We start from the raw sequence: 23811 nt of genomic DNA, 5'->3' as shown, positions 1-23811 counted from the left end.
CCACCCAGTCCCTCCATGTTCTGCTCCAATCCCTCCATGTTCTGCTCCAATCCCTCCATGTTCTGCTCCAATCCCTCCATGTTCTGCTCCAATCCCTCCATGTTCTGCTCCAATCCCTCCATGTTCTACTCCAATCCCTCCATGTTCTACTCCAATCCCTCCATGTTCTACTCCAATCCCTCCATGTTCTACTCCAATCCCTCCATGTTCTGCTCCAATCCCTCCATGTTCTGCTCCAATCCCTCCATGTTTTGCTCCAATCCCTCCATGTTTTGCTCCAATCCCTCCATGTTTTGCTCCAATCCCTCCATGTTCTACTCCAATCCCTCCATGTTCTGCTCCAATCCCTCCATGTTCTACTCCAATCCATACACCTTTAGCAGGCTGGAAACAAAACCTGTGCCATGGCCCAACCGGATCTGGAGAAAGGCCCAGTCGTCATAACAGGACGATTTGTTCCAGAAGGCTTGGGGCATTGTGCTACAAGCGCAGATCTCTGATAGTTACACTCCAAACAAAAGCACCCGAGAGCCTCTTATCTATGGATCACTTGCTCACCCTCTTTACGCCACACCTATTCGCTCCCATCACCGCCTCGCTCCTTTAAAATGCAACACACCCCAAAGACTGTAGAGGTTTCTGTGCAGCCATGCAGGGTGCATCTCAATTAAAGGCTAAGTGGCCGTGCAGGATGTTAATTTAATACATGCCTGGTTTTAAAAAGGGGGGTACAGTAGCGAGTTGTAATCTCATCCATGTCCCCCACCCCGCTTTCCATTGGGGTTCCACAAACAGCGCAGTGACAGACGGTCTTCAGTGTCAAAAACGCTTACTAGCGAGCGGTTTGGCGCCACAGTCCACCTGTCACCACTTTCAATTCAAAGTCCATCAGCAGTTTAGTGTCTGAAGTCACAATGTAGCAGGTGTGTCTGTGCCCTGCTGGCAGCGAAGGAGTTAATGGGCTAATCCCAGCTAATCAGCTGATGTATCCTGAGGCTTTTCCTTTAACAACAACCCCCCAACCCCACACACACTCACACACACACTCACACACACTGCTCCTGTTGTGCCGCTGGGGGTGGGGAGAGAGTACTGGGCTGGGTCACTGCCTTGTTTTTTGGCTGAGGAGATTATCCCTGACATTTTCCAAGCTTTGCTCTTATTTCTGTGTTAAATCCGGATGAAACGAAATAACTGTCATTTTCCTACCCCGCCCGGTGCTGCCCCATTACCTCCTCGTAGGGGCAAAGGCTTTTATATAGTGTTAGCCCCATACATTAGAGGCACCTCTAGATATACATGGACAGCTGGGATATTCACATTATGCACTATATATGGCATACTGAGAATTATAGTTCAGCATACTATACAAAGCCGACAGACATTCACCAACTGAGTATAAATAGTTATCAACCCCATAGCTGGTTCTTGTTTGGGCCTCCAGTTGGACATAAGCCCCACACATGCCCCACAGGGTATATATAATTCAGTACACCGCCCCTTTAAAGCCCCCAGCTGTATCAAGGCTCTTACCCTTGTCTGCCCCATTGGGTTTGCCCACATACTGTATCCCTTTAATCAGAGATAATTGTGACAGTCGCAGTGTGTAAGGTTCCATCATAATTAGTGATAATCTATAAACGCCCCTGATTGGGGTCTATTACCCTTTATCTGCCCCCAGCTTTGTGGCTAAAGGGCGGTGTAAACATTTCATTTTCATTGAACTTTATCACCTTTTAAGCAGAAGGGATTTGCATAAATACAGGGTGTGCAGTCAGTCCGACCCCAGACTGGGAGTCAAAATAGGCCTTGGCCCCCCAGCCCCCCACCAGCCCAATAATTATTGACTGTCTATGGCACCTTACAGCAGCCCCTCACAACCCACAGATTGCCAGCCTGGGCCTGGTATACCTGACCAGGGAACTCTGAGTATCACTCATGTATTATAAGGGATAATGTACCCCCTACTGTAAATGATAAGGATATTAGCAGTCACTGAGGGGTTCTGTGCCCATATAAAGGCACAAGGCTGCAGGCTGAGTTATACAGGGAACTCTGAGTATCACTCATGTATTATAAGGGATAATGTACCCCCTACTGTAAATGATAAGGATATTAGCAGTCACTGAGGGGTTCTGTGCCCATATAAAGGCACAAGGCTGCAGGCTGAGTTATACAGGGAACTCTGAGTATCACTCATGTATTATAAGGGATAATGTACCCCCTACTGTAAATGATAAGGATATTAGCAGTCACTGAGGGGTTCTGTGCCCATATAAAGGCACAAGGCTGCAGGCTGAGTTATACAGGGAACTCTGAGTATCACTCATGTATTATAAGGGATAATGTACCCCCTACTGTAAATGATAAGGATATTAGCAGTCACTGAGGGGTTCTGTGCCCATATAAAGGCACAAGGCTGCAGGCTGAGTTATACAGGGAACTCTGAGTATCACTCATGTATTATAAGGGATAATGTACCCCCTACTGTAAATGATAAGGATATTAGCAGTCACTGAGGGGTTCTGTGCCCATATAAAGGCACAAGGCTGCAGGCTGAGTTATACAGGGAACTCTGAGTATCACTCATGTATTATAAGGGATAATGTACCCCCTACTGTAAATGATAAGGATATTAGCAGTCACTGAGGGGTTCTGTGCCCCCCATATAAAGGCACAAGGCTGCAGGCTGAGTTATACAGGGAGCTCTGAGTATCACTCATGTATTATAAGGGATAATGTACCCCCTACTGTAAATGATAAGGATATTAGCAGTCACTGAGGGGTTCTGTGCCCATATAAAGGCACAAGGCTGCAGGCTGAGTTATACAGGGAGCTCTGAGTATCACTCATGTATTATAAGGGATAATGTACCCCCTACTGTAAATGATAAGGATATTAAGATATTATGTGGATAAATTATCACCCATAATTAAAAGGTAGTAAGTATAACCAGGAGCAGTAACCCATAGCAGCCAATAAGATGGCAAATACAGGTATGAGATCCCTTATCCGGAAACCCGTTATCCAGTAAGCTCCGAAATACGGAAAGCCTGTCTCCCATAGACTCCATTTTAATCAAATAATTCAGATTTTTAAAATTGATTTCTTTTTCTCTGTAATAATAAAACAGTACCTGTACTTGATCCCAACTAAGATATAATTACCCCTTATTGGGGCAGAACAGCCCTATTGGGTTTATTTAATGGTTAAATGATTCCCTTTTCTCTGTAATAATAAAACAGTACCTGTACTTGATCCCAACTAAGATATAATTACCCCTTATTGGGGCAGAACAGCCCTATTGGGTTTATTTCATGGTTAAATGATTCCCTTTTCTCTGTAATAATAAAACAGTACCTGTACTTGATCCCAACTAAAATATAATTACCCCTTATTGGGGACAGAACAGCCCTATTGGGCTTATTTAATGGTTAAATGATTCCCTTTTCTCTGTAATAATAAAACAGTACCTGTACTTGATCCCAACTAAGATATAATTACCCCTTATTGGGGCAGAACAGTCCTATTGGGTTTATTTAATGGTTAAATGATTCCCTTTTCTCTGTAATAATAAAACAGTACCTGTACTTGATCCCAACTAAGATATTATTAATCCTTACTGGAGGCAAAACAATCCTATTGGGTCTAATAATGTTTTATTGTTTTTTTAGTAGACTTAAGATATGAAGATCTAAATTACTGAAAGACCCCTTATCCGGAAAACTCTTGGTCCCGAGCATTCTGGATAATGGGTCCTATACCTGCATATATAAATTTGGTTTATAAAAGAATGAGAACACCACTTTCTCAGTGGGAGTTGATAGAGGTGCATTACAGATATATTACAATACTCCACAAAAGATATATATGTATATTTCTATCTATATAGTCTTACTGTGTATACACAGCGCTGTACAGCACAATATAATGGCCTAAATTCCATCTGAAATTGCACCAGTTGCTACTGTCGCCCCCCAGTTTGGCAGATACGGGCCCCAGTGGGTCCCAGAGCCCCGGCTCCTGTAGGTACAAGGGATATTTCCGGCCTTCGCTTTATCTGCTGTGGGTTCATATTTTATGCAAAGCTGTTTCTGCCCGAACAGCAGCTGTTCTGTATTCCATTGAGTGTGACATTAGCAGCGCATTTTCCTATGGCCCTTGTGGCCCTCGTGCGCCCGGGCTCCCAAATTTGAATGATGGGAGGGTTCCGGGCTATTCAGAGTCAACAGAAAGGAAATTATTACTAGGAAAAGGGAAGAAAAACAATTGTAGAGAAGCAGAAGAGAAAGCACAATAGAGGGATAGGCAACGAGGTGTATATATAACTGTACAGTGTGTCAGGCTATAAACATGGATCATATATTAACCACCTCCCCCCAAAACTGGCATTTGCACTCACCACTAACTGCCAATGGGAACTTTAAAGCAAGGGTTCCCCCTTTGTAGGGCCCAAGGGCCCCAGCTGGATTCCAGGTAAGACTACTCATCCCAGAGGCCAATCAACAAGAGATATCTGTAGAACAAAGACCTCTGTTCTACATGTTACAGGGGCAGGGTGGGATGGGGGGAGGCTAAACCTATAATATCATATAACTATAATAAAGTAACAGTCATGGGAAATGTATACTGATTTCAGGGGGGGGGGGGGGGGGGGGGGGTTTGAACCCACCCACTAGCTGCCTCCACCATTCTTGGCTCCGTCACCTCTCCACTGGCAACTCAAGTCATATAACATCCTCATAGCAGCTCCCAGTAGGTATTAGAAAAGCACTCAATAGTAAGAAATCCAAGTCCGGCTTGGGACTCCTCCAGTTACATGGGAGTAGGAGAAACAATAGGTTAGCTGAAAGCAGTTCTAATGTGTAGCGCTGGCTCCTTCTGAAAGCTCAGACTCAGGCACACTTTACTGCTGCGCTGCAAGTTGGAGTGATATCCCCCCCCCCCCCATTCCCCCCCAGCAGCCGATCAGCAGAACAATGGGAAGGGAGCAAGATAGCAGCTCCCAGTAGGTATTAGAAAAGCACTCAATAGTAAGAAATCCAAGTCCGGCTTGGGACTCCTCCAGTTACATGGGAGTAGGAGAAACAATAGGTTAGCTGAAAGCAGTTCTAATGTGTAGCGCTGGCTCCTTCTGAAAGCTCAGACTCAGGCACACTTTACTGCTGCGCTGCAAGTTGGAGTGATATCCCCCCCCCCATTCCCCCCCAGCAGCCGATCAGCAGAACAATGGGAAGGGAGCAAGATAGCAGCTCCCAGTAGGTATCAGAATAGCACTCAATAGTAAGAAATCCAAGTCCGGCTTGGGACTCCTCCAGTTACATGGGAGTAGGAGAAACAATAGGTTAGCTGAAAGCAGTTCTAATGTGTAGCGCTGGCTCCTTCTGAAAGCTCAGACTCAGGCACACTTTACTGCTGCGCTGCAAGTTGGAGTGATATCCCCCCCCCTCACCCCCAGCAGCTGATCAGCAGAACAATGGGAAGGGAGCAAGATAGCAGCTCCCAGTAGGTATCAGAATAGCACTCAATAGTAAGAAATCCAAGTCCGGCTTGGGACTCCTCCAGTTACATGGGAGTAGGAGAAACAATAGGTTAGCTGAAAGCAGGTCTAATGTGTAGCGCTGGCTGAAAGCTCAGACTCAGGCACAAGGCACTGAGATGGCGCCTACACACCAATATTACAGCTAGAAAAATATATATATCTATTCTTCTGCACATGTGTCGAAATAATTTGCACTCTACACGTTGTTCATTAACCGGTTTTGCTTCTTTTGAACCCAAAACATCTGCCTTCCCGACAGTATATCTGCACATTATTATCGAATGCATGCCTCATTTATCTATACTTAGGCATGTTTTGTCTGCTAATGGCACTATGCCATTCTGGTATCCGGCACACAATGCCACCTACTTTATCCTATTGCAACACAGAAAATAGAGTGCTCCATCTGTAGGTCTAGTAATTCACTAGTGCACCCATATAATTCTATATTTCAGTATAACGGGACCAGTGCCGGCAACAACTGATCCCCAATTTCTATATAACCGTGCTAAACTGATCTAGGGGCATTGAGGGGCAATAAGGAGTAACCTCTAGTTACTAGTTTACCCAAACTACAGCCCGCAGGCCAGATACGGCCCCCCAAGGTCATTTACCCGGCCCCTGCTGCGTCCTCACCCCTGGCTACTACCTGTCTGCCTCAGCGTTGTCCTCGGCCCCAGCAAATCACGTCACCATGTCCCACCGGGCGACTACGGGGGGCCAGGGCCCATAGTTTGACTATAGTCTGGGCCCCCCCAACAGTCTGAGGGGCCATGAACTGGCCCCTTGTTTAAAAAGTTTGAGGACCCCTGCAGTAAACCCATGAAATACAGGCTGGCCAAGGGCACCCCCCATACCCTACTTATTGATCTAACTCCATTTCCATTAATATATAACAAACAGGGGTCTTGCTATTATTTAACAAACAAGGGTTACAGAATAAAAATGGGATCAGGGGGCCCCGCTCACAAGACTCGCCCCAAAAACCGGGCGCCCGGGCAGGCAGCGAAGCGGTTAAGGCGGTGCAGATGGCGTCAGGAAATCATGAAATAAAACATGCATGCCTCTCTTAGCAAATTCACCCTGTCTGGAGCTGTAATTCTCTTTTTAAATGCCCCATCTCCTGTCACCAGCCTAGCAACCCTGCTCCTTCCATTCCCCGCTGCCCCCCTCTCCCCAAATGTGTGCAAATGAACAATTTCAGGTGGGTGGAAAGCACCAGCTGGTGTTGTTTCAATACAGGTTAATAAAACCATGCGTCCCCCCCAACCTCCCCCCCCCCCCCATCTACCTTATTTTTGTTAAACAGCCTCCAGACTGCTTTCCAGCCCATCAGCCTTGCATTAACAAAAGGCCAGAGAATACTTTGCATAAAAAGCAGGCCTGCTGGAAATGAAAGGTGGCCCGAAATGTAATCAGCTCCTCCCCAGCGCCCCCCCTCCCTTCCCCTTGTGTCAATATTTGCACTGAACCAACGCACCTAAGTGACAGGTGTGCAGGGAAGAGCCTCCTCTCCATTTATACCAAAAACCAATATCCTTTCTGCAGCCTGTCCCTATACATGTATGTATACCTGGCTATCTATATGGATGTTTCCTCATCCACTGATAAATTAGAGAGCTTTGGTGTGCTGGGGGGGGGGGGGGGGGGGTAGGGGAGGAGGGCTATATAAAGGCTCAGTCCCAGGCTTCAGTTCACAACTGCCCAGGAAGGGGAAGACAGCTGGTTCCACCTGGGAAACTGCCGCCGCTGCTGCCAACGTGTCACTGCGCTGAGGCAGAACTGGCACTTAGAGCTCAGAGGGAGAGCGGCAGGTACCATCCTACCTGAGCAAACAGAGGCAGAGCCCAGAGGACGTTCCCACCTCGACACAGAAGGGGCAGAGCGTTCCACAGCCTCCTGCTTACCTCAGCACCCAGGCACCCTGCTACCTTCTAGCCACATAGGCACAGTTCCTGATAGCCTCTAGCCTGGCCACATTGGGACAATTCCTGATAGCCTCTAGCCTGGCCACATTGGGACAATTCCTGATAGCCTCTAGCCTGGCCACATTGGGACAATTCTTGGTAACTTCTTACACAGGCACAGAGGCAGAATTCCTTCAACCTTCTCACATGGGCACAAAAGACAGAATTCCTGGTACCTTCTTACTTGGGCACTAAGGCAACTTCAGGTATCCTCCTACTTGGCACATAGGCAAAACTGCAGATGCCATTTTACCTTGGCATAAAGGCAGACCTCCTGGTGGCCCCTTAAATGACAGAACTCTTGGTACCCTGGCAAAGAGCCCAAACTCCTGCTGCCCTCTTACTTGGGCACAGAGACAGAGCCACAAGTGCTCTCCCATTTGGGCACACAGGTAGGACTTGTGCTCTCTCATTTGGGCACACAGGTAGGACTTGTGCTCTATCATTTGGGCACACAGGTAGGACTTGTGCTCTTTCATTTGGGCACACAGGTAGGACTTGTGCTCTCCCATTTGGGCACACAGGTAGGACTTGTGCTCTTTCATTTGGGCACACAGGTAGGACTCCTGGTGCTCTCTCATTTGGGCACACAGGTAGGACTCCTGGTGCTCTCTCATTTGGGCACAAAGGTAGAAGTACAGGAACCCTTTTATTTTAGCATAGGGGCAGATCTGCTGTCAATGATCTGAGAATGCGGGAACTTTGCTAACTGGGCACAGATGTACAGTGCAGGGACCACCTGAGCTAACAGCTTTGTGCCCAAGAACTGCATATAGCTTGGCACGGAGCTGGGGGTTACTTTCCATGGATAGGGACAAATGTGTGGGCTTTTCACCTGGGCACAGAGGAACACATGGGCACAAAGTGGCAAAACTACAGCTACTAACACAGGTATGTAGTTAATGCTATATAATTATGGCTACAGTATAAGTACTGAGCACCTCAGTAGAAGGGTATGGGCTAGCGCTACAGAAGCTGAATATGCACTGTATTTGGGGCAGGGGTAGGGATACATTGTATTTGGGGCAGGTGTAGAGATACACTGTATTTGGGGCAGGTGTAGGGATACATTGTATTTGGGGCAGGTGTAGAGATACACTGTATTTGGGGCAGGTGTAGGGATACACTGTATTTGGGGCAGGTGTAGAGATACACTGTATTTGGGGCAGGTGTAGGGATACACTGTATTTGGGGCAGGTGTAGGGATACACTGTATTTATTTGGGGCAGGTGTAGGGATACACTGTATTTATTTGGGGCAGGTGTAGGGATACACTGTATTTGGGGCAGGTGTAGGGATACACTGTATTTGGGGCAGGTGTAGGGATACACTGTATTTGGGGCAGGTGTAGGGATACACTGTATTTATTTGGGGCAGGTGTAGGGATACACTGTATTTGGGGCAGGTGTAGGGATACACTGTATTTGGGGCAGGTGTAGGGATACACTGTATTTGGGGCAGGTGTAGGGATACACTGTATTTGGGGCAGGTGTAGGGATACACTGTATTTAGTGCAGCTAGAATAAACTAGATCTCCAGGCTATGATTCCATGTTTTTTTTTTTTCAAATATAGAATATTGTGCCTAACTCTGTTTTGTTTTCTGCCCCAGCTCCCAGTACTGACCCAATGCTAAATGTCACTACAAACCTGTCCAGCAGTACCTCAGCCTATCATACCCCAGAGAGGGGTATCCCATTCCTAGGGTGCTGGGGGGGGGTAGTATTCCAACCCCTGTTTGATTTTCAGGCCATGGCTAAAGCAGGAGATGGAAGAAGGATCTAGGAATTCGGACACGGATCCTGGCTGAGGCCCAAGTAGGACCCAGGTCAGACTCACCGGCTCCGCACTTGCCTGACGCCGAGCCTGACGTGCAATGCTTTGTGTCAACGTTTTGTTCGTTCGGCTCGCGTTAAGCAGGTGCGGCTTGTCTGCTGTCTGTGGGGGCAACTTCTGATGTTTTCTGTCCAAACCTTCCTGATCCAATTCAGCCCTCCATGTGCGGGTCTCTGCAACTCCCTGCCACCCTACAACTTGTACCCACTCTATTTCTGATGAGCTGCCTGTCGCTTTCAGTCTGTGATTGCGCCAATGTATGTATGTATATCTTTATTTGTAAAGCACTACTTATGTACGCAGCGCTAAACAGTAGAAATAATCTACATTTCTGCCCCAGCAGCTCTTAAACCGTCTTTTTGCCTTTTTATTCTCACCACCCAAGTGTCTCATTGTTTAGTTGGCTCCCAATGCTCAAAATTCTTACTAATTTCTACTCTCCTGGCTGCCCCCCCCCCAGTCAGTCCTCCTGTAAACCCACCAGCAGCCCTATCCTCACTCTTCCCACAGTCTCTGCTAATCCATATGGGTGAAGACACACGGAGCTACTAGTAGCAGCTACTTGTCACAGCTACAGAAACAGACAATGCTGATCATTTACTGATAACTGTCTCTACGTGTGTTTAGCAGAGGCAATTCTCAGTATTGTCTATGGCAGGGGATTTTCTGGCGTTTAGTAGCTGCGACAAGTAGCTCAGTGTGTCTTCACCCTAAACCTACCCAGTCCACTCCTGCATTCTCCTTCTGCCCCACCTACCTACCTTGCCTGTTTTGCCTGCAGCCCTCCAGTTCTTTCTGAACCATATCTCTCTGGCCTTTCTCTTTAAAGGATGCCCTCCAGCTTCTCCACTTCTGCACAACTCATACCCTACTATCCCTCTAGCTTCTCATTACTTTGTGTTAATGGGACCCCCACTCCACAATGAGTTGCTCCCCTTCTAACCCTATTCTTACTACTATCCAACCAACTTTTCCCTTTGCTTCCTTATCTGTACGCACTCCTTGCCCAGATTATCCTATATAATTATATATATATATATAAATACTGCCTGTATTCTTTATTTCTCCTTTTCACAATTTCATGCTCCTACTAATCACGACTCCACCTTTATTTATATTTGAATCTTTATTTGAATCTTGTTCTCCACGCTCTCTTGCACCTCTCTGCTGCCCCCTGGTGTTACCCTGTGTTTAATACATTTCCTGCTATCAGTGATTCTCACGCTGTGACCCCCCATCTCTGTACCTTGGTGATTCTCTCTTATAAGCTAAATTGTCATTTTTGTGTATTATTGCCTCATTTTCGAAACTTGGGAACTGTAGTTCAAGACCAGCTAACGGCAGTGGAGCATTAATTGCACTTTTATACATTTTGGGAGATATTTGCTCCTTTGCATCCCTTTTATATCCCTCTATTTCTTGAGATGCAGGCTGTATGGCAGCACAAAAACAGTGCAGTCTGCACCATTCATCTCATTCATTGCTGAGTAGCCATGTGAAATTAATATCTTTTTTACTGGATAATTGGTAGCCCTTTGATCTATTTATCTTCCATACTTAGTGGCCAACGTTGGAGTATCCCTTAGGGGCAGACTTTTATAATGTGAAATTAGAGCTCACCACAGAAATATTCACCCACTTTCTATTCATTCCTATGGGATTTTTAGAAGCGTATTTATCAATGGGTAAAAAATAAAGTTCACCATTTAATAAATACACTTCTAAAAATCCCATAGGAATGAATAGAAAGTGGGTGAATTTTTCTGTGGTGAGTTCTAATCTCACATTTTAATAAATCTGCCCCGAGAGTATGTACCTGTGTGCGTTTTTATGTGTTTGTCTCGTGGCGTCAGCAATGTAAGTCTTACTTGCACTAAGTCTGTACTTGGCATCTGTACCCATGTATATGGGCATTAAACCGTGGCCAACACTATGGGGCTGATCCGAATGGGAAAAATTTGGATTGGAAAACGAACATTTTGCGACTTTTTCGTATTTTTTGCGACTTTCTCGTAGCTGTTACGACTTGCGCGAATTGTCGCGACTTTCATATTGAGCGCTTGAAAAAGTCGCAAAATACCGATCATTACGAAAAAAACGCATTCAGACGCTTTTTGGACGTTCGTGGAATAGTAAATGTGCCCCTATAAGTACTAAAGCTACTGGGGTAAGTGTACACTGGAAACACTGTATTCTTAAGTTTAACTTGTCCTTTATGTAAAAAGTAAAACCATCTTATAACTCAGGAAGGAACATTTTTTACTGATTCTGTTTTCTTTGTAAAAATAAAAAAAACTGTTAAAATCAGAATAAATAAAGGGATTGTCATCATTGTCACCAACAGGCTTTGTGTTGCACCATAACTATGAGGTGTAAGATAATGAAATTAATATTTTCTCCCAAAATGTATGAGGCAAAGAAACCCCATTATTGCCCACATTAAGGGGCAGATTTATCAAAATGGGAGTTTAGACTTAATACATAAAAACTCACCCACGTCCTATTCATTCCTATAGGATTTTTAGAGATGTATTTATCAATAGGTGAAAGTTAGAGTTCACCATTTAATAAATATGCTTCTAAAAATCCCATAGGAAAGAATGGAAAGTGGGTGAGTTTTTATGTATTAAGTCTAAACTCCCATTTTGATGAATCTGCCCCTAAGTAAATCTTGTATTAGCAACTTGCAATCATTTAAGTGAATCCAAGTGCAGAACAGAAATCTGCCACAGATGCCGGATGTGTTGGCTTCAGAAACCCTGAGACTCAATGAATGGGCCTCAAAACAAGTATTCCTAGTCGTAAAAGCCCCTTTCTGGCTCCAGAAAGCCACAGAACAGACACCTCACCAAGGGCACTGCCAGGCCAGGAGGCCCCTGTGCAGCTGGGGCAATTGCCCTCTTTGCCCTGCCCTATCACTGACCTCAATGGATCCCTTTTATTTAAACAAAGTGACTCGTTGGTGAGTAAAGGGAGTGGATCTAAAGCCGTTGTGCCAGCGAGACCCTCTCGTGAGTGCAGCCGGGCCGGCATGAATGGCTCTTAGTTCCACACCTGGGCTCACTCAGGGATATCCTTCATTCCACTTCTCCGGGGGCCCCGCACTCACAGTATCTGCTGAGATCAAAGCAGAATTTCAGATAAAACAAAATCAGAAGCAGAGGGAAAGGTAAATCTCTGTAAGCCAATAGGCAGATGGTTCTGCGCCTTATCTCCAACATCTTAGCCACGAGACGCACGGTGACCATCTCCAGCATTTATATTTGTCATTTGCTCAGTATTTCCAGGGCTCAGATCCTGTGTCTGCTCATATATTCCTTAGCCATGTGTCTGCTAGGGAATGGATTATGGGATATTTTATTTACTGTACAAAGAAGGGTCTCCTCTCTGTCTTGTAACAGTAATGTGCCCTACACCTGCAACCAACCTTAGATAGAAACATAATCACTGAATTATTTTTTAATTTTAAAAGAGAATTTCAAATTTTGCTTTTAAGGCTCCCCTTTGTGGCCCTACACTGGGCCAGGTCCCAATTATAGCAATATTACAGATGTAACAGACAGGGGTACCCAGGGCACAAATAAGCACTCACCCAAATCCCCCCCTAACTGGCCTTCAGGCTGGGCCCCCTTAGCCCATAACAAGGTTACAGATATATAGAAACATTGGGGTAACAGTCACCCCGCTATAGTTCCAGGGGTACCCAGGGCACAAATAAGCACTCACCCCAAATCCCCCCCTAACTGGCCTTCAGGCTGGGCCCCCTTAGCCCATAACAAGGTTACAGATATATAGAAACATTGGGGTAACAGTCACCCTGCTATAGTTCCAGGGGTACCCAGGGCACAAATAAGCACTCACCCCAAATCCCCCCCTAACTGGCCTTCAGGCTGGGCCCCCTTAGCCCATAACAAGGTTACAGATATATAGAAACATTGGGGTAACAGTCACCCTGCTATAGTTCCAGGGGTACCCAGGGCACAAATAAGCACTCACCCCAAATCCCCCCCTAACTGGCCTTCAGGCTGGGCCCCCTTAGCCCATAACAAGGTTACAGATTTATAGAAACATTGGGGTAACGGTCACCCCGCTATAGTTCCAGGGGTACCCAGGGCACAAATAAGAACTCACCCCAAATCCCCCCCTAACTGGCCTTCAGGCTGGGCCCCCTTAGCCCATAACAAGGTTACAGATATATAGAAACATTGGGGTAACAGTCACCCCGCTATAGTTCCAGGGGTACCCAGGGCACAAATAAGCACTCACCCCAAATCCCCCCCTAACTGGCCTTCAGGCTGGCCCCCTTAGCCCATAACAAGGTTACAGATATATAGAAACATTGGGGTAACAGTCACCCTGCTATAGTTCCAGGGGTACCCAGGGCACAAATAAGCACTCACCCCAAATCCCCCCCTAACTGGCCTTCAGGCTGGGCCCCCTTAGCCCATAACAAGGTTACAGATATATAGAAACATTGGGGTAAACAGTCACCCTGCTATAGTTCCAGGGGTACCCAGGGCACAAATAAGCACTCACCCCAAATCCCCCCCTAACTGGCCTTCAGGCTGGGCCCCCTTAGCCCATAACAAGGTTACAGATATATAGAAACATTGGGGTAACAGTCACCCTGCTATAGTTCCAGGGGTACCCAGGGCACAAATAAGCACTCACCCCAAATCCCCCCCTAACTGGCCTTCAGGCTGGGCCCCCTTAGCCCATAACAAGGTTACAGATATATAGAAACATTGGGGTAACAGTCACCCTGCTATAGTTCCAGGGGTACCCAGGGCACAAATAAGCACTCACCCCAAATCCCCCCCTAACTGGCCTTCAGGCTGGGCCCCCTTAGCCCATAACAAGGTTACAGATATATAGAAACATTGGGGTAACAGTCACCCCACTATAGTTCCAGGGGTACCCAGGGCACAAATAAGCATTGCCCAATCTCTGCCTGACAGGGAGTAAAGGTACGGTTGGACCATAAGAATATTTCCATGCTTGCCTTGGGTGTCAAAGCTTTCCCACAATTCCCTTTAAACTTCCCATACAAACTGCTTGGGACACTCCTATGTGGCTAAACCTGCAGTTAGGGAACCTCTGATTAATGACTTTACATTCTGCCACCTTTGATACTCGTAAACTCCGTCCAGGGAGGCGGAGCATGGCGTGACTGGGCGGGGCAGTGATATCATGGGGGCTGGGCACTAATGCCACAGGGCGAGGATATGACTTGGTGATTGGCCAATTGCTGTGTCAGTCTTGGAGAATCCTGCACGTTTTTCTAAATTGGGAAACCCGGGCAGGCAGTTTTGAACCCCTTAGCAGTGAGCCACCTTTTTGGGTGCAGAAGAAAATGGGGGCTTTAAAAAGATCAAAGCTTGGTTTAAGGCACAGAAACCCAAAAAGAATTCTTATGTGGACAGTTGGGCCACAGGTCTGGACTGAGGTTTAAATTAGGTCTTGGCATTTACAGTACAGGTATGGGACCTGTTATCCAGAATGCTCGGGATCTGGGGTTTTCTGGATAAAGGATCTTTCTGTAAATTTGGATCTCCATACCTTAAGTCTGTTAAAAATCATTTAAGAACTGAATAAACCCAATAGGGCTGTTCTGCCCCCAATAAGGGGTAATTATATCTTAGTTGGGATCAAGTACAGGTACTGTTTTATTATTACAGAGAAAAGGGAATCATTTAACCATTAAATAAACCCAATAGGGCTGTTCTGCCCCCAATAAGGGGTAATTATATCTTAGTTGGGATCAAGTACAGGTACTGTTTTATTATTACAGAGAAAAGGGAATCATTTAACCATTAAATAAACCCAATAGGGCTGTTCTGCCCCAATAAGGGGTAATTATATCTTAGTTGGGATCAAGTACAGGTACTGTTTTATTATTACAGAGAAAATAAAATCATTTTTAAAAATTAGAATTATTTGCTTACAAGGAAGTCCATTGATCCATTTCTCCCTGGAAATATGGGACATTATCTCCCATCAACACACCTATAGAATCATATTATGCTCCAGATTCTCCGCTATTTCTTAATCTTCAATTTCCTTCTGGCTTGATGCATTTACAATTCAAATGGTGATTTAATAAAGGGCTTTGCAATGTGACACAGTGTAGCCCCCAGACCGGCCCCACTTCTCTGCAAAAATACCTTGTAGTAGAGTTCAATAATGCAGAGTATACTAACTTATTTACTCAGTACTAGGAGTACTGTACTAAACATAATCTGTAGGAATAAATCCCATGTTTATATGCTGAAATCCAGCTGCAAAACAGTTCTTCTCTTTCTGCATCATTTGAAATCCTGGCAGGGGAGGAGGGACTAAAACACTGATGTTACAAATTGTAACAACTTCTCCACAGCTTACAGACAGCATGCAGGAACTACATAACCCACAATGCATTGCACTGGGATGTTCCTTTCCTTATTGACATCACGTAAGCAGGGGATTGTGGGATTGGGAGGAGGCAGGCTGAAGGCAGGCGACTACTGTTACATTTTATTTGAGTCACAAAGTAGTCAGCCAGATCAGCAGGGGAACAGGGGGCGGGGCTTAGGGAACTGTTCCAAACCAGATTATTACATTAAACATCATGAAAAGGCTGCGTATTGTTTAATTGATGTATATTGCAAAGTTGTGTTTGGGTGGAGTTCCCCTTTAACTACACCACTTTGCCTCTATAGTAATAACCATCAAGTTCCTTTGTACTAGACCTGTACTGAAATGTACTGAATGTTATAAAAAAAAAAAAATATATATATATATATAGGAAGCCAATATTTTTTTCCAGAAAGGTAGCATCTATGGCATCTTATAGCAACCCCTCCGGCATTTGCCGGAATCCCTAGGTGGCAGGGCCAGAGTGGGGGGCCCCCCAGCAGATTGGAGATTAAACAAATGGAATGGCTATGGCTGACTTTCTACAAATTGGCTCTCACCCCACTTATATCATGGGATCCTATTCCTAATTGCCCCGGCACTTAGATCTAATGCTGGTTGGGGAGAGTGTGGCCTGTGGGTGACAGGGGGGCCCATGGGTGCCAAGTTACAGCACAGATAATGGGTATCAGAGATGCCACAAAGGGGGAGTAGGTTAAGGTTTTTGTTTGCTGGTACCAGGCTCCGTTACCCAAACCCCGGCCATTAGCCCTATTCTGTACAGTAGTGTCTGCCTGTATTCAACCAAACCCAAACTCACTTGTCAAATTCTGATGCCAAATTATTACTCTAGAGAAAATGTTTCCTCCCCTACAGAAGCTGCTTAGCTTTACCGATAGGATAGATCGTCACTGCTCCACCCATAAAGCCATTAGAGTTCCTGGTATAACAATGGAGGCAAAACACACCTACATAGGAGCCACGCCTTCTATTGGGGGGTTCTGATGACATCACATTAACTAACTGTGACATCATAACAACCATCTCTTGGTTACAGTTTGATGCCCCTGAGGAAGTCGGGTTTAGGACTAAAGGCGTGGGGCTACTAATATGATGAGCTGATTGGACTAAAGTCTGTAAGTACATGACTTTCATTCAACTTATATCACTGATTTTACTCTATGGGACTGTGCCCCCCTCCCCAGGGCCGGAACTAGGGGTAGGCCGAATAGGCACCTCCATAGGGTGCAATGGGGGAGGGGTGCTAGACAGGAACCTCTTCTGCCTACCCCAAACCTGGGATCTCTTACCCCCAATGCTCCCCCCTCCAATGTCATGGCCCACACTGGGGGGGATGGGGGCAAGGTGGTGGCCGGGTTGCTTACGGTGCCCCTCTCTTCTCCTGCTTGTTTACAGTTTAATGCTGTTGACTAGTGGGACCCTGGAGCCCAATACATTGTGAAATAATCTGTTACAGCAACATATTGTGTCAGACAGTGCTTATACCATATAATTATTTAATCATTTCCTTTATTAATTTAGTTGTTCCTCACTGTCCCTTTTTTTAGTTCCATAATGTCCTTTATGTCACAGACTGACACCATTTGCCACAGTTTTTGGGACTCCATATACGAGCAGCATGTTCTGTAGCCATACCTAGCTGCTGGGGGGCAGGTTAACCTCTTCACTACCAAGTCAGGTGATTTGCTCAGTTTCAGCTCTCCCTTCCGCCACTAACTAAATCTGTTTTTCTCTAGGACAGGTGCTTAGTTACATCTGACACCAGTTTCTCGGAAAATGCAAATGTCATTTGCAGCTCACCAACCTAATCGCGCATGGCCCCAGAAACAGCCAGCTGTCATCCGATCTATATTCATAGGAACAGGCAGGATTATCGAGGCGAGCACCTTTTTGCTGTTTGCGATCTCACTGTATAACCATGGGATTAAAGAGTTTAACACCCCAAAGGCTAATGAAAAAATAAAGACCTGCAAAGAGACTGACATCGGTGTGAACCTTTGACCAGGGAGCCTTAATATTCTGTAGGCACGAACTGAGGCTAAAAACAGATTATTTATGCCAGTCGGCTGTTCTTGAAATATAACTTCACTTATATAGTGTCTGTCTGTCAGCGAGTGATGTTTTACCTTAACAACATGGGCCATAAACTGGGCAGCACCGAACTTTCATCTTACACTCATTTATCTTCTATGTCTCAACCCTTAGGGGCTGATTTACTAAGACACGATTTCGAATCCGAATTGGAAAAATTCCGATTGGAAACGAACATTTTGCGACTTTTTCGTATTTTTTGCGATTTTTTCGGCGTCTTTACGATTTTTGCGTAAAAACGCGAGTTTTTCGGCGTCTTTACGATTTTTGCGTAAAAACGCGAGTTTTTCGTAGCCATTACGAAAGTTGCGCAAAGTCGCGATTTTTTCGTAGCGTTAACACTTGCGCACAAAGTCGCGCCTTTTTCGTAGCATTAAAACTTAAAAGGCGCGACGTTTCGCAACTTTCGTAATGGCTACGGAAAACTCGCGTTTTTACGCAAAAATCGTAAAGACGCCGAAAAACTCGCGTTTTTACGCAAAAGTCGTAAAGACGCCGAAAAAAATCACAAAATTACCGATCATTATGAAAAAAACGCAATCGGACGCATTCGGCCCGTTCGTGGGTTAGTAAATGTGCCCCTTTATAGGCACCATCTCTCCATACTATACCTGCTATCCCACAGCCCCAGTCCCTTCCCAGAGGCTATTATTCCCCCACTGCTACTATAGGCACCATCTCTCCCTACTATACCTGCTATCCCACAGCCCCAGTCCCTTCCCAGAGGCTATTATCCCCCCACTGCTACTATAGGCACCATCTCTCCCTACTATACCTGCTATCCCACAGCCCCAGTCCCTTCCCAGAGGCTATTATCCCCCCACTGCTACTATAGGCACCATCTCTCCCTACTATACCTGCTATCCCACAGCCACAGTCCCTTCCCAGAGGCTATTATCCCCCCACTGCTACTATAGGCACCATCTCTCCCTACTATACCTGCTATCCCACAGCTCCAGTCCCTTCCCAGAGGCTATTATCCCCCCCTGCTACTATAGGCACCATCTCTCCCTACTATACCTGCTATCCCACAGCCCCAGTCCCTTCCCAGAGGCTATTATCCCCCCCCCCCCCCTGCTACTATAGGCACCATCTCTCCCTACTATACCTACTATCCCACAGCCCCAGTCCCTTCCCAGAGGCTATTATCCCCCCCACTGCTACTATAGGCACCATCTCTCCCTACTATACCTGCTATCCCACAGCCCCAGTCCCTTCCCAGAGGCTATTATCCCCCCACTGCTACTATAGGCACCATCCCTCCCTACTATACCTGCTATCCCACAGCCCCAGTCCCTTCCCAGAGGCTATTATCCCCCCACTGCTACTATAGGCACCATCTCTCCCTACTATACCTGCTATCCCACAGCCCCAGTCCCTTCCCAGAGGCTATTATCCCCCACTGCTACTATAGGCACCATCTCTCCCTACTATACCTGCTATCCCACAGCCCCAGTCCCTTCCCAGAGGCTATTATCCCCCCCCCACTGCTACTATAGGCACCATCTCTCCCTACTATACCTGCTATCCCACAGCCCCAGTCCCTTCCCAGAGGCTATTATCCCCCCCCCCTGCTACTATAGGCACCATCTCTCCCTACTATACCTGCTATCCCACAGCCCCAGTCCCTTCCCAGAGGCTATTATCCCCCCACTGCTACTATAGGCACCATCTCTCCCTACTATACCTGCTATCCCACAGCCCCAGTCCCTTCCCAGAGGCTATTATCCCCCCCACTGCTACTATAGGCACCATCTCTCCCTACTATACCTGCCATCCCACAGCCCCAGTCCCTTCCCAGAGGCTATTATCCCCCCCCTGCTACTATAGGCACCATCTCTCCCTACTATACCTACTATCCCACAGCCCCAGTCCCTTCCCAGAGGCTATTATCCCCCCACTGCTACTATAGGCACCATCTCTCCCTACTATACCTGCTATCCCACAGCCCCAGTCCCTTCCCAGGGGCTATTATCCCCCCACTGCTACTATAGGCACCATCTCTCCCTACTATACCTGCTATCCCACAGCCCCAGTCCCTTCCCAGAGGCTATTATCCCCCCACTGCTACTATAGGCACCATCTCTCCCTACTATACCTGCTATCCCACAGCCCCAGTCCCTTCCCAGAGGCTATTATCCCCCCACTGCTACTATAGGCACCATCTCTCCCTACTATAGGGGTCAGGGTGTAACTCCATGACCCGGGGCCCCACAGCAAGTGTTTTTTATTGGCCCTCTCCACTTTGTGCATTATGAACGGACACTTGCAGGGGACCTGTTATCACCCCCACCTGTTACCAGGCCCCCAAACCTGCTTCCCCTGAATACACAGAGTCTGCTCTCCCAGTAATTATCCCAAGGACTATGTGGCAAGCTGGACTTTCCTGTGCCATTCCTACTAATAATAATTGTTTTGCAGGTGATTTGACATAATGTAGGAGATCTTAGTCTATGAAATGGTCAGGGATATTGAAAAGCTTAACCTGAGCAGATCCAGGATCCCCAGTGCAATTCGGAACCGGTTCCTGGGTTCTGCTGCATGGTTTGTGCCTGTAATGATGATGCAGGAGAAGGTCTGGCCATTTTGCCTTGGATATAAGATAATTGGATGAGAGTTTTAGGATTTCCTGCCCTTACAACACCCAGAATAATTGCTGGTTCTGCCAATTATACTAATTGACTGTAATTTACTTAATACAGGCCCTGCTAGTGCTTATCATTGGGAAAATACCCCCCGATCCCCGGCTCCATACAAACTGTTTTCAGTCAGTTTCCATCCTGCTGAATGATTGTGATTTGCTAAAGAATTAATTGGGAGCATTGTAATAAGAGGTGCATGTTTTACACCAGCGATAATAACCCAGAGCCGCTCATCAGCCGGCAGCATTGACAGGTCTGCTTCTTGAAAGCAAATATCTGATGGTTACCATGGGTTACTAGACCTGAAGCCAACTCTTATTGATTTACAACCGACAAACTAGTATTGGATTAGATTTGTCCTACCGACCCTCGTTCCATGGGTCTTTCTGTAATGATATCCTGGCAAAAGCACCAAATTCATAATCTTTACAATTTATCCGGATATAAAGTTACTGGATCATTAGAAAAAACAGGGACATATCTAAGAAATTCAAGTCACGGGACTAGAGTAATTGCAACCTGTTTATGAATGAGTTAATCGTTGGGACTCTCTGTTCTCAGGCAGCATCACCTGGGCCAACAACGGAAGCCCGTGGGTTAATGGTTAACTCCGTGGCCCTAGCGCGGTTGATAGGTATCAGTCCATTTATGCAGAGTCCTATTCACGGACCCTTTTCCAGCACTTAATAGGCAAACATTTTATTAGAGAGCATCTGTGCACCATAGAGACAGGGTATAAAAACCGTTGGACCTTGCCCTCTGCACATACAATTGGGGGGGCACATTAGGCACATTGTGGATTCCCAGCTGGGGGAGAATGCTGGGAGTTGTAGCTTGGCTATAGGAGAATGCCAGGAGAAGCAGATAAGCAAATGGCCAACTGTTCTATATACAGATGTAATTACCAAACTTCCAATAAAAGTACTGTAGCAAGTGTCAGTCTTTTTTTCCCTTTTTATATCATTTTTTATTTATATATAATATACAGTTTGGTAATTTCCCTATGGGACCAAACTGTAAATTATATCCTTATAAACGGTGCATAGTGATGTCATCAGTTATAATCACAGCTTAGTGATGTAATTTCTGTCATATGACTCACTGAGACATTATAATAAATAAAGTAGCGCCTGTTGTAAAATATAAGGATATTACATGTCACCTTGGAGTTCCATGGCCTGTATAAAAGCACTCGGCTTTCGTGCTTTAATATGGTCATGGAACTCCTCTGTGACTTATAATATCCCTATATGTTACAATAGGGGGCACTTTATTCATTATATATTATAAGGAACTCCTCTGTGACTTATAATATCCCTATATGTTACAATAGGGGGCACTTTATTCCCTATATATTATAAGGAACTCCTCGGGGGCTTATAATATCCCTATATGTTACAATAAGGGGCACTTTATTCATTATATATTATAATGAACTCCTCTGTGACTTATAATATCCCTATATTTTACAATAGGGGGTACTTTATTCACTATATATTATAAGGAACTCCTAAATGACTTATAATATCCCTATATATTACAATAGGGGGCACTTTATTCACTATATATTTTAAGGAACTCCTCTGTGACTTATAATATCCCTATATGTTACAATAGGGGGCACTTTATTCACTATATATTATAAGGAACTCCTCTGTGACTTATAATATCCCTATATGTTACAATAGGGGGTACTTTATTCACTATATATTATAAGGAACTCCTCTGTGACTTATAATATCCCTATATTTTACAATAGGGGGCACTTTATTCACTATATATTATAAGGAACTCCTAAATGACTTATAATATCCATATATGTTACAATAGGGGGCACTTTATTCGCTATATATTATAAGGAACTCCTCAATGACTTATAATATCCCTATATATTACAATAGGGGGTACTTTATTCACTATATATTATAAGGAACTCCTCTGTGACTTATAATATCCCTATATGTTACAATAGGGGGCACTTTATTCACTATATATTATAAGGAACTCCTCTGTGACTTATAATATCCCTATATGTTACAATAGGGGGCACTTTATTCACTATATATTATAAGGAACTCCTCGGGGGCTTATAATATCCATATATATTACAATAGGGGGTACTTTATTCACTATATATTATAAGGAACTCCTCTGTGACTTATAATATCCCTATATGTTACAATAGGGGGCACTTTATTCACTATATATTATAAGGAACTCCTCTGTGACTTATAATATCCCTATATGTTACAATAGGGGGCACTTTATTCACTATATATTATAAGGAACTCCTTGGGGACTTATAATATCCCTATATGTTACAATAGGGGGCACTTTATTCACTATATATTATAAGGAACTCCTCGGGGGCTTATAATATCCATATATATTACAATAGGGGGTACTTTATTCACTATATATTATAAGGAACTCCTCTGTGACTTATAATATCCCTATATGTTACAATAGGGGGCACTTTATTCACTATATATTATAAGGAACTCCTCTGTGACTTATAATATCCCTATATGTTACAATAGGGGCACTTTATTCACTATATATTATAAGGAACTCCTCGGGGGCTTATAATATCCCTATATGTTACAACAGGGGGTACTTTATTCACTATATATTATAAGGAACTCCTCGGGGGCTTATAATATCCCTATATGTTACAATAGGGGCACTTTATTCACTATATATTATAAGGAACTCCTTGGGGACTTATAATATCCCTATATGTTACAATAGGGGGTACTTTATTCACTATATATTATAAGGAACTCCTCGGGGGCTTATAATATCCCTATATGTTACAATAGGGGGTACTTTATTCACTATATATTATAAGGAACTCCTCGGGGGTTTATAATATCCCTATATGTTACAATAGGGGGCACTTTATTCACTATATATTATAAGGAACTCCTCTGTGACTTATAATATCCCTATATGTTACAATAGGGGGTACTTTATTCACTATATATATTATAAGGAACTCCTCTGTGACTTATAATATCCCGATATGTTACAATAGGGGGCACTTTATTCACTATATATTATAAGGAACTCCTCGGGGGCTTATAATATCCCTATATATTACAATAGGGGGTACTTTATTCACTATATATTATAAGGAACTCCTCTGTGACTTATAATATCCCTATATGTTACAATAGGGGGTACTTTATTCACTATATATTATAAGGAACTCCTCTGTGACTTATAATATCCCTATATGTTACAATAGGGGGTACTTTATTCACTATATATTATAAGGAACTCCTCGGGGGCTTATAATATCCCTATATGTTACAATA

The 23811-nt window shown here is 44.8% G+C and overlaps 1 non-coding gene across 1 annotated transcript; it reads left to right on the top strand.

Annotated features, from left to right (window-relative positions):
* The first annotated feature begins 9361 nt into the window (after window positions 1-9361).
* Window positions 9362-9431, top strand: mir375 (microRNA mir-375). Its single transcript, NR_049711.1, has one exon. It is a non-coding gene; the product is annotated as a microRNA mir-375 (primary transcript).
* The last annotated feature ends 14380 nt before the right edge of the window (window positions 9432-23811 follow it).

The sequence above is a fragment of the Xenopus tropicalis genome, chromosome 9 (genome assembly GCF_000004195.4).
Source record: "Xenopus tropicalis strain Nigerian chromosome 9, UCB_Xtro_10.0, whole genome shotgun sequence".
Classification (NCBI taxonomy): Eukaryota; Metazoa; Chordata; class Amphibia; order Anura; family Pipidae; genus Xenopus; species Xenopus tropicalis.
Note: the sequence above shows the minus strand (reverse complement) of the source record. Positions and strands in the feature narration are given on the sequence as shown.